The 19,016-nt window shown below is 35.6% G+C and overlaps 1 pseudogene; it reads left to right on the forward strand.

Annotated features, from left to right (window-relative positions):
* Positions 1-15,050: 15,050 nt before the first annotated feature.
* On the forward strand, positions 15,051-15,280 carry LOC114620590 (annotated as a pseudogene).
* The last annotated feature ends 3,736 nt before the right edge of the window (positions 15,281-19,016 follow it).

Raw genomic sequence — 19,016 nt, forward strand, 5'->3', positions numbered from 1 at the left:
AAAAGTTCAATTCATTTAGACGATAAAATAATGACTGGGAAGTTGGGAAATAAGTGAGAATTGACAGATTGCTAATGATAAAATTCCTGTAAGGAAGAAATTTTAGTCATGTACAACACTGTGATGAGACTACAGTTCACAGTAATCTGTTGCAAATAAATTTGCATCTGAGGAAAAAAATTAATGATCCTAAATATAATATAATGATAAATATATAGATGCTTGGACCAGCAAATAATGGATAAGTGGCTTAAAGGTTACATTATACCCAAAAAATGCATATAATTGTTTATAAAGTGTTTTGCTTTAAAGGTTAGATAGGGTAATGTTAATAGTGTCTTTTATTATATGCACTTTATATGTAAATTATTATGTTGAAGCCCCTAAACATTATTTTATTTGTTCATATATTTGGTGAAATGCATTATGCAATAAGGTATAGGCCATGCTAATAACTTACAGGACTGTATTTTGCACATACACCTAGATATAGGTGGACTAAAACATTAGGAAATTAGCCATAGGGCCTGATGAAATAAGAAACAAATGAAACTAAATAAATAAGCAAGCTGAATTAAACCAGAGTCATTTTGAGAGGACTCAGTTCTGGACACTTCTCTAGCTAGGGCATTCTCTATGAGTTCTCAAAGACTGTGACTAATGTTGAATATGTAGGTTCTTGGTGGCCTGAAAGTAAAAATCAGAGAAACCTGGAGCCTGAAACTCTAACAATAATCAGAGGGTCCAAGTTACCTTTGCAGATTAGGTTGGATGGGCAGCATAGAAATGTCAAAAAGGTGTTGTAGATGCAATTGTGTCTTCCAACAAAGGTTTTAGTGCCTTCTGTTACAGATTTTCTGGCTTGACTCTACTAGTCAACACTCATGAATATGACAATAATTTTAACCAGTGGGAAGGGCTATTCTTCTAGCATTGTACAGTGATTACAATAATGGTCCTAAAATACTAAAGATTATTTTGATTATCAGCATACGAAGATTTAAAATCACCCAGGAGTTGCACTGAGTATGTCTATGAATGTATTATTAGTAAGGATTAATTGAGGAAGGAATAGTGTTTCTATCACCACATCATATGATGAATACAGGGGAAGATGGAGGGCATACAAAGAGCTCTAGTATTTGTCTCTCCCGGTTTCCTCACTGTGGCATAATGTGACCAGTCCATTTCTGTCCCCCAACATGCACCCAAAGGCATGCACACATACACAAAAACATGCTTTACCATGATGAATTTCAACCTTTCTCCCTAAGCTCAATCAACATTCCTTCCTTTAAGTTACTTTGTGATAACACACTCAATCTCAAGTTAAAACTAAATGGCTATTAGACATTGACTGTTGTGAAACAGAACCAGAAAAGAAACAAAAATTTACACTTTTCATGGAATTATAATACTCACAATAAGAATGGACTGGAATGTCTTCTTTCTACAGTAAAAAAAAAAATAGGGTTCATGAAAAGTTAACAGTGAGTACAGAGTACTTCGATGAAAAACAGATACCCTCTAGTGTGAGGTTTAATAACAAAGGTGTCTAGAAACAGTCATTTGGGAAGATTAAACTTGTCACTGTGAATTGACATTTTATGACCAAAATAGGATGATATGTATTTAATAAGATTAATAATAAAGGTGTTAATTCTGAGAAAAAATCCTTCAACTGTTATAAAACAAAGTTTAGGGGAGATAATATTTGTGTGGATTTCAAGATATTTGATTTCCCTTATGCATCATCATTCACATCTCATTGGAACTATAGAAATAGCTATAGTAAGTTGAACTGTTTCACTCTAGTACAGTCTCATAATTCTAAGTGTTAGGCACTGGCTTTCCAGAAGCTGAAGAAAAGAGGCACACAGAATATGAAAGTACTGACAACTGAAAATTTCTTAACACATCATAGTAGTTTTTTTCTGTCATTTAATTATAGTTTATTGAAAGTAGAGATTCCAAGTTAGGGTCACCATTGCTGTGATGAAACACCATAACCAAAAGCAAGTTGGAGAAAACAATGTGTACTTGACTTACACTTCCATATCATAGTTTATCACCGAGGGAAATTGGGACAGAAACTCTAACAGGGTTGCAGCCTGTTATGATCAGATGTTATCTCTATGAGTTGATGAAGAGACCATGGAGATACTGCTTACTGGCTTGCTCCTCATGAATTGCTCAGCTTTATTTCTTATAAAACGTAGCATCAGGGACTGTACTATACACAGTGGTATAGGCTCTCCTCCATCAATCACAAATTTAAAAACTGCTCTATAGGTGTGCCTATTTTATAGAATCAATAACCCAATATTATAGAAGCATTCATAAGACCACCAGTTCAGATTCTCTCTTCTCCATCGCTTTCGTTGTGTAAATTGACAAAACTAGGCAGCAGTATATTCTTTCTAATTTGAAATTTAGATATAAAAATAGTTTCCAATATACATTGGTATAGAAATCAATCTCTAGACTATACATGTCTATACTGTAGAATACTATAGTGTTTTACATAATTAATTAGTTAGATATTACGATAGGCTTGAGAGGATCAGATTGTGATCCTGCATGGAAAGATGACAATACAGACTGTGGTACCAAATGTAACTTTACTCTGCTTTGTGAGTGATCCCATTTTACCCATACTTGGAATAGTTGTTGGTATGCCAAAAGCATAGCATTTGCTGTATGCAAAGTCCCCATGATGTCTACTTCCTCTTGTAAAGAATCTCTGGCATAGTATCTAAAGGTTTGTTTACAGCTAATTGTAATTTAATGTGTGTATTTTGATTGAAAGTAGTCCATTACATTTTGCCTTTATACATCAATAAATTAACCATAAATAGAAAATGAAGAAAAATTTAATATTACTTGTGTAGACATACATAAATAAATTTCAAAATCTTAGCAAATAAACCAAGAATAAAATTTGAGATCACTTCTGTGACAAGTTTTTAATTCTATCTTGTATAAGATTTATTTGTACTACTAAATTTTAGTAAATCAGGACAGGCAGAATATTTGCATAGAATTCTGACCTATTTAGTACTTTACTGTCTTTATGTAATAGAAAAAAATGTCCAGTTCTTAGAACCAAAAGAAGGTGTTCAGTTAGATAGATATCTTCATATTTCAGTACATTTATAACTGATTAATGTAACACATTTATTTACAATTTTGAAAAGTTAATTGAAAACATTTAATAAAATTAAGTAGTAACATTTATATATTTTTCAGTCTAAGAACATGTTATTTATATTATTCTAACAGCATTTTTATTTAAACAGATATTTAATTTATTCTGTAAATTTTATATAGACAGAAACTTCATGCTAATATTTTATAGTACATAGGTGAGACATTATTTTGGCAAATATTGTGAAAGCACAGAATCACCCAATGTCAACAAGAGTACAAGAATTCTATACTGTTGGAGGGAAGATTTTATTTTCAGAAAGTGTTCCTTGATGGTTCTCTCCTGTAGTCAAGTACCAATGAGAAGGTACTGGGAGAATTGAAGGTGTTGCCAGAAAGGGCGAAATTGGATCGCCTGATACTTAATAACAAACTTCAGAGCTATAGAACCCAGTGGCAGTTGATACAGCTACAAAGCAATCCTGCACTTAGAGTTTAGAGTAGTTAGTTTAGAGTTAGTTTAGAGTAGAAAATGGCGGAGGAAGATTGAAAGAATCAGTGAATGGGGAAGTTCGCTGTTAGAATGTGTCCCCCAGGACTGTCAGACACTACTCCTTCCTTTACAGCCTCGCTATGATTTCACTAATATAAGATACACAGAGAGGACACCAATAGACATTCCAAAGAGAAGAAGGAGAGCCCACAAAAGCTTAACCCTGCGTAAAGACCTACAGTTCCCTAAGAAATGCTAAGAGCAGGAGAGATAGTTTTTACACGAGGGTATGCTCGTTCTGAGTTAGTTATGTGATGGCATGTAAAAAAGGTGATCAGAGGAAAATCTATAACAGTTTCCATCTCCACCTAGGCTTTGATCAGAGAAAAATGAAGCCAAAACAAAAACAAACAAAAGACAGGCAACAATGTAACTGACACAGAAAAACACCGTTTCAGTGATAATATTTTTATTTGGATTAATCACAGCAAAAGGGCATGTCTGTTATAAGAAGCATATTACAGACATACCAGAAGAGGGAATCAGATCTCATTACAGATGGTTTTGAACCACCATGCTGGGAGAGCAGTTAGTGCTCTTAACCACTGAGCCATATTTTCAGCCCATCCAGAGACTGCCCCACCTGTGGATCCATCCCATATACAGCCACCAAACCCAGGAACTACTGTTGATGCCAAGAAGTGCTTGCTGACAGGAGCCTGATATAGCTGTCTTTTGAGAGGCTCTGCCAGAGCCTTACCAATACAGATGTGGATGCTGGCAGTCAACCATTGGACTGAGCAAGGAGATCCCAATGGAAGAGGTAGGGGAAGGGTTGAAGAAGATGAAGGAGTTAGCAACCTCACAGGAAGAACAACAATATCAACCAACCAGACTCCACAAAGATCTCAGGGACTAAATAAACCACCAACCAAAGAGTACACATAGAAGGATTAATGGCTCCACCTGCATATGTAGGAAAGGATTTCCTTATCTGGCATTAGTGGGATGTGAGACCCTTGTTCCTGTGAAGGCTCGATGCCCCAGCATAGGGGAATGCCAGGGCAGGGAGGCAGGAGTGGGTGGGTGGGAGAGCACCCTCATAGAAGCAGGGGGGTAGGGTAATGGGTATGGGGTGTGTGGAGGCGAAACTGGCAAGAGGGAATAACATTTGAAATGTAAATAAACAACATAACCAATAAAAAGAAGCATATAACATTTTACATACACTTAATACATATACACGTAATCTATATGGGTTTAACTTCAGAGAATGTTAAATCACTTCATTTTATATCTCTCCATGTATCTTTCTGGGTATCTCAACACAATATTCTAATTATTTTTTGTTTATTTATATTATTTCATTTTCCTGTTCTGTTTAATTTGAATTATTTTTGAGATTTTATTTCATTCACCAAAACATTTTTTAGACCTCGTATCTTTCAATTTGCAAATAAAAAATGAAAATCAGATACCAAAGCAAAACACACACACACACACACACACACACACACACACACACACACAATCGATCTGGAGAGATGGCTCAGTGGTTAAGACCACTGGTTGCTCTTCCATAAGTCCTGAATTCAGTTCCCAGAAACTACATGGTGGCTCACAAATGTCTGTAATGGAAACTGATGCCCTCTTCTGGTATGTCTGAAGAGAGTATACAGTCTTCATATACCAAAAAAAAAAAAAAAAAAAAAAAAAAAAAATCTAAAAAATAAAAAGAAAAAAAGAAAAAAGGAAAACAGACAAATAAACACAAACAAGACAAAATTCTTACTCCAGTAGAACTTACCTGGTTTGGAAGCATGACATTAATTAAGACCTACAAATAGAGTACATATTAACAATGTTGATAATATTCATGAAATCCTTGGTTTCTACTTCTAATTTCTATTACTTTAATTAGCATTTATTTGTTTATTGATTTTGTTTCTAATTATTTGTGTATCTATTGGCTTTTTGAGAACAGGTCTCTTTACAAAGTTCTAGCTGTCCTGGAACTCACAATATAGATTAGGCCAAACTTGAACTTACAGAGATCTACCTGCTTCTGCCTCTCAAATGCTGGGATTAAAGGTATACATCACCAAGGCTGATTTATAATCAATTATTAATTGAACAAAATAATTGATTTTTATTTTGATATCTTACATATGTGTATAATATTTGCTCATCTTCAATCCCTTATTATCAAATTTTTCACCTCTTTCCACTATTTGTATTTTTTCACTTTCAAGTTTCTTTCATTTTTCTAACTTATTATTGTTTTACATATACATACATAGACGTATATAAATACAAACCACTAAGTTCATGTGTGAGTCTATATATCTGAAGAACTGACCACTTGGCATTGGATTACAGCTTGTAGGCACATCCCTAGGGAAGGCTTTGTTCTGTCTCAGCAGCCTTAATCGTATGTTGGTCTTTATTTAGGGATGAGAGCTTACAAGATTGCCCCCATATATATTGCTATGCAAGATTGTATTTTCATTGTTGTGGTTTGTTTAGAAGCACATATTGTTGAGATTTCATGGGTAAAGCAGCCCAGTCATACATATAGGACATAGTCTTTTAGCAGATGCTCTGGTCCACTGACTCTTTTAATCTTCAGCCCCTCTTCTTACAAGATTTTTTTCTGAGTCTTGTATTTTTCTATTATCTTTAATATGTTGTGTGTGTGTGTGTGTGTGTGAGTATGTGTGTCTGTGTATGCTTGTATTATTTGGAATCATATCAATGTTGATACTTGCTTTTAACCTCTGAGTAATCCTCTGATGAGAAGCTGACACTAAGAAATATATTATTAAGATAAATATTATTTTTTCTTTGGTCACTGATAACACTTCATTCTTCTCTACAAAATACCTTATAATTCCTTCTCATTTTTTCTCTACATCCTTCAAAATTCTCAATTAAATTGCTCTGTTACATTGTTATATGTTTCATGGAATTTGAAGATAACAGTGAAGAGGCGAATCTGAATTTTATATCTGTGAAGAGTAAAGATGACAATTTCATGAAAAGCTAATTTCTATATTCAATAAATATTTACTGGTGTGAGGAAACTGACAGAGTAGAAGCAAGCAGTGGCCTACATTCCCCATGTTTCTGAGTAAAAACATTCAATCAACATCTTCAGCAAGATGTGAGCAACATGGAAATGCAAGGGGGCACTTCAGCAATAGCAAACTGTAGGCAACTGAATAAAATGAAGAAAAACATAATGTTAGATCTATAACACAAATGATAGCTATAGCCTAAGACTAAAGAGGTAGGGAATGGAGAGACCTCCCTCTTTCCATTACTGGAAAAATGTGCAATCTCGATATACAAAGAAAGAAAAACAAAACCTTATTTGAGACTCCAAAGACCACTCTCTTATAAATTATAGCAGGAGATCTGAGGAACCATGGACAAAGAACAGGAGCTGACCTGCTGTGGAGGCTCATTGTCTGACTGTCTGACAACAGGTAAGATGTAACATTTACAGCCACTTCATGGGTAGATGGGTGTCAGAGCCTCAGCCATTGAATCCCAAAAAGGAAAAGGATAATGTCCCTATGCGCTTTTCAAACAGGAGCTAGAAGGCTGAAAAGTAATCTGAAGTAACACTCCATGTGGAAGACTGAAAACCCCCATTAGCATGGATTTCATTATCTCTTCATAATCGAGAATGGGACCAACTTTGCTCAACAGTAACAGTCATGGAGTCAATAAGAAACCTCAATTGTGCTTCATTGTTTTCTAGTACACACACACACACACACACACACACACACACACACACACACGTACATCATTGTTCTGGATTATACACCAACTAAGTGAGTGGCAATAAGAGTAAACTAAGATGTTTTCCAAGTCTGTATGCTTACTGATGTCTATGAAGTTGAGACCACTGAATTAAATCAACATTTATTGAAACTAAGACTCTATAGATTATGCCCATTCATAGGTTGTACAATACCTGCATTTTCTCACACATTCTATGGATGGATACCTTATATAGAAAGACAGTGATGACTGATGTGGGAAATCTGACTAAAATACTAGATAATAAATGCAATCTTGTAAAAAGAACGAAAATAAGATCTTGGGTTAGCTTTATGGTTCCTTGGAGGGTGGTAAATGCTAGACAGATATACTACAACCAGGGAAATGGTAAAAGAATCCTATGGAATTGAAATATTAGGGGCCATTCATATTTAATGCACATACTTGTGTGATCAGTGAGAAAGTCAGATGGAACTTGGAGAAAGACTCTGGACTATGGGAGGTAGGTAAGCTGAATCATGTCCATGTTCTGGTATATGGCACAATATCTGAACTGCTATTGAAACAGACACTAACAGGTTTGAACAAGAAAGATTTAGAGCAGCCAACTATAGTCCCTATTGGTCATGGCTGGAAGATATTCGTGCCAGAAATTGAACTTTGTACAGTACCTTTTCACTGGGAATTTCAGAATAGCCTGGGGAAATATATCTAAACAGGAAGCATCTATGAATTTTGAATTAAGTAGAGACTATTGTGCAAATATACTTTGGGCATTTGGTCACATTCATTCTCCATTCCCCCTTCTTTATTTTATCTCTTTTATAATCCAGTTCATTACTCCATACCATTTCATAAGTTTAGCTTTTATGTCCAACATCTACTTAATTTTAGGGATCTGTATAAAACTTAGAAACTACAAACAAAAGATAGCATGTGGTACTTTTCCGAGTTTTCTTACTGAATTCAATGTGATGATCACATTACTGCCATTTTTCTGTAATTAGCCTAAGTTCATTTCCACAGAAATATGAGCACATCAGTGCTTATTGTAGTATTATTATCCATAAAATGTTATAGAATCATCTATTTATCTGTCAATAAGTGAATAGATAATACATATCATGTATGCTCAGTGGAGATTCTTTCATTCAGCCATAAAGGTAAAAACGGATCAAGGATACAGTTCTGATCACTGACTGCTGCTATCTGGAATGTCCATCCTTTCTAATGTAGGAATTGTTAGCTGCTATTTCCTAATGGTCTCTATCATTGGGAACTTAAAGCAGGATTTAGGCAAGGATGGATAGCAGACATTAACTGTACTATGAGGTCATATTTATAAATATCCATTTTAAGACTTGAAGAGACTCAGCCTTCGGGGTAAAGGTGATTAACTTATTTCAAATCATCAGAGAAAATGTATAGTATCCATTGTGCAGACAAACTTAATACTCTTCCATAAATTTAAGTTTAGAACTTGTTCCAGTAATTCACAAACTTCACCCATGGACTTGACCTCCCAGGTTCACATAGTACAACGATTAACTTATAAAAAAGAACACTTGTTTTAATACTGTTTCTCTTACATTTTATTACTAAATAAAATATTCAGCAATCATCATTAGATGAAATTACTCTCCCCATAAGGACTATACATTTTTTAGTTAATATTTAAAACATATGTATTGCACAACCATGCAAATATGCTACAAATGTGTTAAATGGACTAACTGAAGCTTTGAATGTGTCATGCATACACACTGGACCTGAAGACTCTCTTTCTAGATGAACATGCTATGTTATAACAATAATCTATATGAACTCTATGAATCTGTGTGTGTTCTTTTCACACTTTTGATGCCTGATCCAACCAATGTTAATAGATCTGCCTTATGGTTCCTACTATGAACATTTTCACACAGTAACATATATGCACATACATTACATATTATTTGCATATATATATATATATATATATATAAATATATATATATATATTACATATACATTACTTTCTACCTCAAATTCAGAAATCTGATGAAGAAATGGCCAATGATAAGTATATTTCAAATAAGGAATTATAGATAACATAGAGGCCGAAGTTAGAATGCTTAGTGATTTCCCCCGTGGCCAGGATGTGTTTGAACAGATGACCAATGCTAACAGTTACTTAGATGACCTATATTTTTTTCATGACATTCTGCGGCTAATTTGATGTCTACTATCAGCGAATGAATACAGTAAACTTCATGCTCATTTTCAATGGCTTGTTGATACCAAGAGCTAAAATTCAAGAAGAATGACGAGAAAGAGGAAGTAGATAAAAAAATTGTAGGAGGAGAAAATTATGAGGATGAAAATGACTATTTTAATGTTGTAAACCTTGTCTACTTTGTCAACCTGTAAGTTTATGTATAAGCTTCGTTGACCTCTTCATAATGTTAATGGGAACCAGCAAGAAAAACCATGAGTCCTGACCTGGCTGTACATTTTCCCCAGCTATACACCAGCATGCAGAACCTAAATGAATCCATAAGAATTAGAAAGGAAACCATTTTGTATTTTATGACACCATAAAAATAATTGAAAACTCCAGGAAAGCCAATAACTGACATAGGTATTCTCAGAGGATTTTTGTCTTTTCAGAATTACTCCTAATCAAGGATTCTATCCAGTACTTTTCTATTGTAAGTCACAGCTCTGGCAAAGATTTATTCACAATGATTGTTATTTTTATTCTGGGTAGTTATATGCCTTGTATCCCTGATTTCCCCAAGACTTTTATCATGAATGAATGTTGGATTTTGTCAAAGATTTTTCAGGATCTAAATAGATGATCATGTGGGGATTTTTCTTTTAATTTTGTTATATGGTGGACTATGTTGATGAATTTTTATATATCAAACCACCTCTGCATCTCTGGGATGAAGTCTATTTGATTATGGTATGTGATGTTTTAGATATGTTCTTGAGCTTGGTTTGCAAGTATTTTATGGAGCATTTTTTCATCAATGTTCATAAGGAAAACTGACTAAAGTTCTCTTTCTTTGTTGAGTCATTGTACGGTTTAGGTGTCAGGGTAACTGTGACTTCAGAAAACGAATTTAGCAATTTTTTCTGTTTTATTTTGTTGAATATCTTGAGGAGTATTGGTATTAGCTCTTCTCTGAAAGTCTTGTAGAATTTTGCGAGAAAGCTATCTTGTTCTAAGCAGGTTTTTTTTTTTTTCCCTTCAACTGGGAGCTTTTAGTGACTACTTATTTTCTTTAGAGGTAATAAATTATTTAGATTATTTATCTAATTTTGATTTCATGTTGGTAAATGAAACTGCATATTTCATTTAGATTTTCCAATTTAAGGGAGTACAGGTTACTTAAGACCTAGTGATTTTTTGGATTTCCTCAGTGTCTCTGGTTGTGACCCTCTTTCCATTTCTGATTTTGTTGATTTTCTCAATAAACCAACTCTTTGTTTTATTGATTTTTTTATTATTCTCTTTGTTGCTGTTTAATTGTTTTCAGCATGAGTTTGATTATTTCATAAAGTCTACTCTTGCTAGGTGTTTTTGTTTCTTTTTGTTCTAGAGCTATCACACAAAAAACGTGAACTTAGCAACTGTTTAAGTCACTACTATGAGATCTTGCCATTTTCTTTATGAAGGCTCTTTTTGCTATGAACTTTCCTCTTAGCAGTGCTTAAATTGAGTCTCTTAAGTAAGGAGTTGTTTAGTTGCCATGAGTCTGCAGGCTTTTTGAGTTGTTTGTTTCTTTGTTTGTGAACCCCAGATTTAATGCATGGTTTTCTGATGAGATACAAAAAGTTACTGGAATATTCTTATGTCTGTTGAGAACTGCTTTGTGACTGGATATACAGTCAACTTTGGATTAGGTTCGACTAGATGCTGAGAATAAGGTATATAATTTTATGTTTGGGTGAAAGGTTTGTAGATATCTGTCAGGTCCATTTGAATCAATGGGATGCAAACTCAAAAGGAAGAAGTAAAATTGCTATTTGCAGATGATATGATAATATAGTATATACTAGTGACACCAAAAATTCTACCTAGAAACTCCTAGAGCTCAGAAACACCTTCAGTCATGTGCCTTGATAGAAAATTAACACAGAAAATAGTTATTTGCCCTACTATACACAAAGGATAAATGAGCTGAGAAAGAAATTATGGAAATAATACCCTTCATAGTGGACAACAACAATATAAAATATATTGGTCTAACTCTAACCAAGCAAGTGAAAGGCATGTAAAACAAAAATTTGTAAGTCTTTGAGGATGAAATTGAACATATCAGATATACTGATTCAATGCAATTTCTTATCCAAATTCCAACACATTTTTTTTTACAGATTGTGAAAGAACAATACTCAGTTTCATATAGAAACAAACAAAGAAAAGACCCAGAATAGTGAAAACAATTCTGTAAATGGAGGTGTTACCATATTTGATTATGAGATGTACTACAGAGCAATAATAATAGAAATCATACCACAGACAGGAAAACAGACAAGCTGATCAATGAAATTGAATTGAGGATACAGAAGTAAAAACATGCACCTATATACACTCTATTTAAAAAAAACATACTATGGAGGAAAAAATCACTTTTAATAAATGGTGCTGGTGTCATTAAATGTCCCCATATAGAAGAATGCATGGTAAAGGACAGTGTCAATAGGACAAGAGAGCAGCATATAGAATGGGAAATGATAGTCATCAAATGTACATCTAACAGAGACCTAAAATGCAAAATATATAAAGAACATAAATAGACATCAACAAACTGAACATCACAATTAAAATCTGGAGTACAGATCAAAACAGGGAATTTTAGATAGAAGAATCTCTAATGGCCAAGAAGCACTGAAAGAAATGTTCAATGTTCTTAGTCATCATGAAAATAGAAATAAAAATAAGACTGAGACTTAGAATGGCTAAGATGAAATGTCCAGTGCCAGCTCATACTGGCCTGGATGTGAGGAAAGGAGAACACTCATTCATTGGTTCTAAGAGTGAAAACTTGTAATGCTTCTTTGGAAATCAATTTTATGGTTTCTTAGAAAATTGGGTATAGATCTACCTCAAGACCCAGGTATACCACTCCTGGGCATATATCCAAAAGTTGTGCCACAGTACCACACAGACATTTCCTCAACTATTTCATAGCAGCTTTATTTATAATAACCAGCAAGTAGAAACCACCTAGGTTTTACACACTCAAATCATGGATCAGGAAAATATGGTACGTCTACACAATGGAGTATGATACAGATATTAAGAACAATTACATTATAAACTTTGCAGCCAAATGGATGGAGCTAGAAAGGTTGTCCTAATTGCAGTAATCCAGACCCAGAAAGGCATATGTGGTATATACTCACTTATAAGTTGATATTAGCTACAAAGTTAAGGAAAATCATTCTACAATCCACAGATCAAAAGGAGCTAAGTGACAAGGAGGGAGTGTGGGAGGATGCTCATATCTCATTGAGAATGGTAAGTAGAATAGAGATCAAGGATAGACTCAAAGGTGGGATGGAGAAGAAAGTAGGAATGAGAACAGGAGTTTTCAGGTGTAGTAAGGATTAAGGAAGAGAGTATTGAGAGAGACAATTGGAATGGGGTTGCATTTTTGGGACAAACTAGAAACCTAGAACAATGTAAACGCCATGGAATCTGTAAGGGTGACCATAGCTAAGGCTCCTAGCAATGGGGGTAAGATATGGTGCCTGAATTAGCCATCTCCTGTACCAGGCATGATTTCCAATGGAAGAATTTGTATCCCCCAAATCCACAAAACCTTTTACCTACAATTTATTCAGCCTACAGATGTTCAGTGGTAAAGATGGAACAAAAATTGATACAGTGGCCAGCTAATGATTGGTCCAGTTTGAGGCCCAATAGAGGGAGCCCATCCCTGACAATGTCAATGATATTCTTCTATTCTTGTAGTTGAAGCTTAGCATATAACCTTTATCAGAAATGCTTTTTCCAGAAACTGATGGGGACATATGTAGTTACCCACAGCCAAACATTAAACAGAATTTGAAAATCTTGTGGAAGAAAGAAAAAAAAGGACTGAAAAAACCAGAGAGGTCAAAGATATCACAAGAAAACCTATACAATCAACTAATTTGAACCTAGAAGGGCTCACAGAGACTGATTTATCAACTAGAAAACATACATGGGACTGACCTAGGCCCACTGCACGTTAGTAACAGAAATGAACTGGGGCTTCCTGTGGAACCCCTAACAGTGAGACTAGGAGATGTTTTAGACTCTATTGCCTGTCTATAGATCCCTTCCCCAAGTAGGTCTTCCTGTGTAGACTCATTAGGAGAAAATCTGCCCACTCTAACTGCAAGTTGATATAAGAAGGCTGCTTGATATCCATGAGAGAACTTCTGCTTTCTAAGGAGTTAGGGAGAAGGGTGGACAGGGAGGAGAGATGATGGAAGGCAGGGCCTTGGGGGAGAATAGATAAGGGAAGCTGAGACCATTGATCATCAGGTTGTTAGGAAAAAAGTAATGTAATTAATAAAACAAAAGATCTTAAAAAGGTTATAATACAAATTGAGTTAAGTATGGTATCCCAAATTCTTAAATGCCTGATTGTTTCTAGAAATAGAAAAGGTATGGATGTTGATCAGAAGGGAGGAGGAAAAAACTGAGGAGGAAAAGAAGGAGAAACCATAATCTGACAATATTGTAGTAATAAAATAATTTTTAATAAAAATTTGTAAAGCAGAATGATTGTGCATATTGGTAGGGTTAAATGTAATATATCCATAGATGCACACAGCATGCACTAAATATCTAACTACTCTCTCTCTACCTTTTACCACATTTACACAGAATCCTAACCCTAGTCATTTTTATCTAGTGTCAGATCAACTCATGTTAGTTTATTCATATGATTGAGAGCATCTGCAGATCAATACCCAGCAAGTTGTCTATGGCTATACATTGAGCTCACCTATAAGTGAACACACTGACACACCTGAATTAGGAGGCTTTCCTTACTCATGCACAGAGATTCCATAACCCTTTTCTTGTACTCTTAACTTTAAACCTGAAACATGTGGCTAAAGCTGACAAGTTCTGCTTCTCGCTGTGTCTGGAATACAGCCCCATTTTTCAATTATATCTGCATCAGCTTTCTGTGGTAGACAGTTTCCCTCATTAGAAGCTTAGCAAGGTAAAGTATTGTTCTGAGATCATCACTCACATTATTTCATTTAGCATCAGACTTTTCTTTACATTTTTCATCTTCATGGCTATTTGACAAGCTGTACTACATGTCCTGGCGCTTTTTCTTTTCAAATTCTTCATTTGTATTTTTTACTTGCTCAGCAATCTCCTTTTCATTATACAACTGCAAAAGAGTAACCCTCGCAAGCTGTGGGGGGTGTGCTAAGCATGGGCTGTTGTGCTCCTGGCTCTGCTCAGTCTTCCTCTGCAGGTGGTGGAAGCCCCAAGTAGTGCGGAAGGAGTGGGGGGGGGGCTGGGGGGGAAACTGGGAGCTGGACCCTTCCTTCCAGGATCATCCTGCTCTTCTCATGCTGTGTGGTCTCTGGGATGCTAGACTAGCCCCGCCCAGATATGGCTAATGGACAGCAGAATATTGAGTCTCAGCAGAAAAATGCCAAAAAGCAGGCTGGACAAAACAAGAAACAAAACATGACCAAAAGGCTGGTGCCAAAGCTGTCTTAATATATACCTGCACAGTCCGTAGGACACAAATGACAGACCCCAAGACCTTCAAGCAGCACTTTGAGAGCAAGCACCCTAAGACTCCACTTCTTCCAGAATTGGTTGATGTTTACACATAAAGTTGTTTACAGGTGAATTCATGACACCTTTGACTCTTCTACTGTCTCAGACCTTAGGTGACAAACCTGTGGCTGCTTTTTCAAACAAACTGTTGATCAGCAAAACATAAAGGGGCTACAGAAACACTCACTCTTATGCTGTTCCCTTTGGGCTTCATGCAAAGACAATTCTGTGTAAATGTACAGTTGACTCTGATGTGGAAATCTGAAAACCCAATCCATTCTTGTTATAAATTTTTTTTTACAACTGAAATCACACTGATGTTCATATTGTATAAAATAACTCATTTAATAAGGTAGTGATTTGATTTTACAACACCACAGGATAAATGTTCTAATAATTTATAATTATAATTAGAACAGAACAGGATTATGTTCTATTCTAATTTTCCTTATCATTTGCCTTATTATAAAAATAAGTTGATCAGCTAGTGTTGACAAATGATAATGATTCTTGCTTTGTATATAAACTTCACAGATTAATACATTTCTTTTTGCTTAACCTTAAATTTTGCACAAAATACACATATCAAATTAGATTTAGGGTATATATTACTTGCGAGTATTGTAAAAAAAATGAGTGAGAATGTATTAATAAAACATACCAACCAGACACAGTAAATTTTAATATCTACCCTGTACCCCTTAAGTGGTTCTCAACTTATGGGTCATATCCCCTTTTAGGGATTGCCTATCAGATAACCTGTGTATCAAATATTTACATTATAATTCATAACAATAGGAAAATTACAGTTGTAAAGTAATAATAATTTTATAGTTGAGGTCACCACCACATGAGGAACTGTGTTAAAATGTCACAGTTTTAGGAAGGTTAAGAATCACTGTCTTAAAGGGCAGGCATTTTACATTCCAAAGGTCTTGTCACCACCAATCTGCTATCTAAATGCCTAGTGTATTCTTTAGCACTAGAGGCAAAGAATTTGTAACTATCCAAACACTTCCACTCAGACAGTTAACATGCACTGATTTTAATTCCTGAATTTGTTGTAAACTATTTTCCCAATTACTTGTCTATACGCATATATCCTATACATTCTTAGTATAGCTGTAAGAATCTGCACCTTATCACTGAACCTGATGCAATTCTGAGGCCAGATTCAGACACTGTTCTTGTGACTTGGCTCCTCATTGGATGAACTGGATTAAAAAATACCCAATCTAAATGTCAGAGTGACACTTTTGATATGTGTATCAAATATGAGAATCAAGGACCCCTTTCAACTTCTTTCCTCTTTAAAACTTTTATAGCCATTGGGTAATCAATGAAAATAGCATTAATATATGTCTATATATGATAGATAGATTACATATTATATTAGAAATTAATTTTATAAATTAACAATTATTGAATATATAAATCAATACTGAAGACCCCCGCAGAGGGGAGACCCTCTCTCAAGTCTCAGAAAGTCGCGACCACCCAGTAATCTACTCGAGACACCATATACCGGAGCAATTGCGAGGTTATTTATTAGGGCGTGACAACTAGTTGCCGGTCAATTCGCATGCCCACGCAGGAGCTGAATTGACCCCGACTGCCAGTTTGGAACGGGTTTTAAAGGGAAAAACCACAAACCAAGGAAATGAGGAGGGGGTGAGGGGGTTGCTAGGGTGGTATAACATAAAAATAGTGGAACATTCCAAAGGAACCCAACCTACATGAGTCAGGATCAGGTGAAAACTCTCTGTACGCTTATCTTTCTCAAGAATGTAGTCCTGCCCTGTCACTTCGGCCTTGCCCTGTCACTTCGGCCTTGCCCTGTCACTATGGTTCTCAGCTTGGTTCCACCTGACTAAATTGCATTCTTTCCTTTCTCTTTGTGGGTCGGCCAGTTCCAGTAATGGTGACTGGTCTTTCCACATTCCTAAAGAAAGCCTAAAGAATATTTTATATCTAAAAAGGATTCTATATACCCAGTATCCATAACTTTTCCCTCTACAATACAAAGTAAAATAGCACATATTAATATATGTCATTTATGTATGTGTGTCTTTGTGTGTGTGAGGATGAAGATTGCTGTTTTATTTGCAATGTAATTTTTGGAAGCTGAGTTACTAGCTGAATGTGGAAAAATAGACTCATGTTGTCCAGGAGTCTCCTAAGATGGTTACTCTCATGTCAACTTGACAAACTAGGGTTGTCTGAAAAGAAACTTTATATGAGAAAGCAATTCCAAAGATCCATCTGTAAATAATTCTTTTTAATTAGTGATTAATGGAAGAAGACCAAGCTCGTTGTTTTTTGGTCATGGTGTTTCATCACAGCAGTAGAAATCCTAACTAAGACAAACTGGTACCAGGATTATGGGATATTGCTCTGACAGACATCACTGATATGAAGAGGATTGCAGAAGAACTTTGGAACTTTGAGCTATAAAACCACTGACTTTTTAAAAAATTTGTTTCAATATTTTTTCTTTTATTGGATATTTTCTTTATTTAAATTTCAAATATTATCCCATTTCCAGGTCTCTTCTCCAGAAACCCGCTATACTATCTCTGTGCCTCTATGAAGGTGATCCCCCATACACCTACTCCCGACTTCCTGCCCTTGCATTGCCCTACACTGTGGCATTGAACCCAAGGGCCACACCTCCCACTGATGTCCAACAAGGCCATCCTCTTCCACATATGCAGCTGAAGCCCTGAGTCCCTCTACGTGCATTCTTTGGTTGGGATCTAGTCCCCAGGTGCTCTGGGAGTCTGGCAAGTTGACACTTTGAAAGTTTGACTTTTAAAAGCTCAGCGGACTGTTCTCTGGAAGTTGGGGAGATAAGCGTGTGGAGAGTTGGAGAGTAGTACAGGGTACAGAGGCCTGGCTTCTGAATTTTTAGAAGAAACTTTAAAGACACTGTTAGAGTCATTTGCTATTTTGATTAAGATTTTTGTCTTTCTGGTTAGCTATGTCTAAAGAATCAGCTGTGATTAACAATATACAAGAACTATTAAAGCTACATCTTTTATTTGCTGAGATACTCAGTGTTTTTCACTGGAGCTGAGAAATCAGTGGCATTGAGGAGAGACTAAGATGGATCCATCTCTTTTTGTGGCATAATACACATGTCACATAAGTGTACTTTACACATATCCTGGATTGTGTCTTAATGAAGCACTGAGGGAGATCCAGCCTAAACGTGAGGAGGGTCCTAAGAAAGGTGGGAATGGGAACTGGACTGATTCAATACTGACTCGGAGACAGTAGGAGATACAAGCTGTTAGTTCAGGAACTCTCTCTGTTACCTGACAATTCTCAGTATTCTTCATTCTTCAGCTTAATCATACTTCAGCTTAATTCTTCAGCTTTATTTCTTCTTCCTTCTCATTCTTTTGCTTTCTTTCTTCTCCCAACCAGAGAGCCAGAATCCAGGCTTTTTTTTACCAGAGCTACATCATCAAGCCTTTTATCACTTTTAATAATTATCAAAAATTCTTAAATTTACATAAACTCTATGAGTCGCAGAATAATAGTCCCAGCCCCCGTTTCCTTAGAGCAGAACTAAGCACAAAGCAAACCCACATTTCCTTATAGGTTTACACAGCCTGTTCTTTATGGGTAGCTGGGCACAGCTCTTCCAGTTTCCTGGTACAGCAGACAGCAGCTTTTAGTTACTATTCTCATGTAAAAACAGAAAGATAACAGACTACTAAAATTAAAATGATACCTTACAATGTTTTGAATTTATGTAAGTAAAATGGTTAGCTCTCTCTAATATCT

This window comes from Grammomys surdaster, unplaced genomic scaffold (assembly GCF_004785775.1).
Source record: "Grammomys surdaster isolate TR1022 unplaced genomic scaffold, NIH_TR_1.0 169, whole genome shotgun sequence".
NCBI lineage: Eukaryota > Metazoa > Chordata > Mammalia > Rodentia > Muridae > Grammomys > Grammomys surdaster.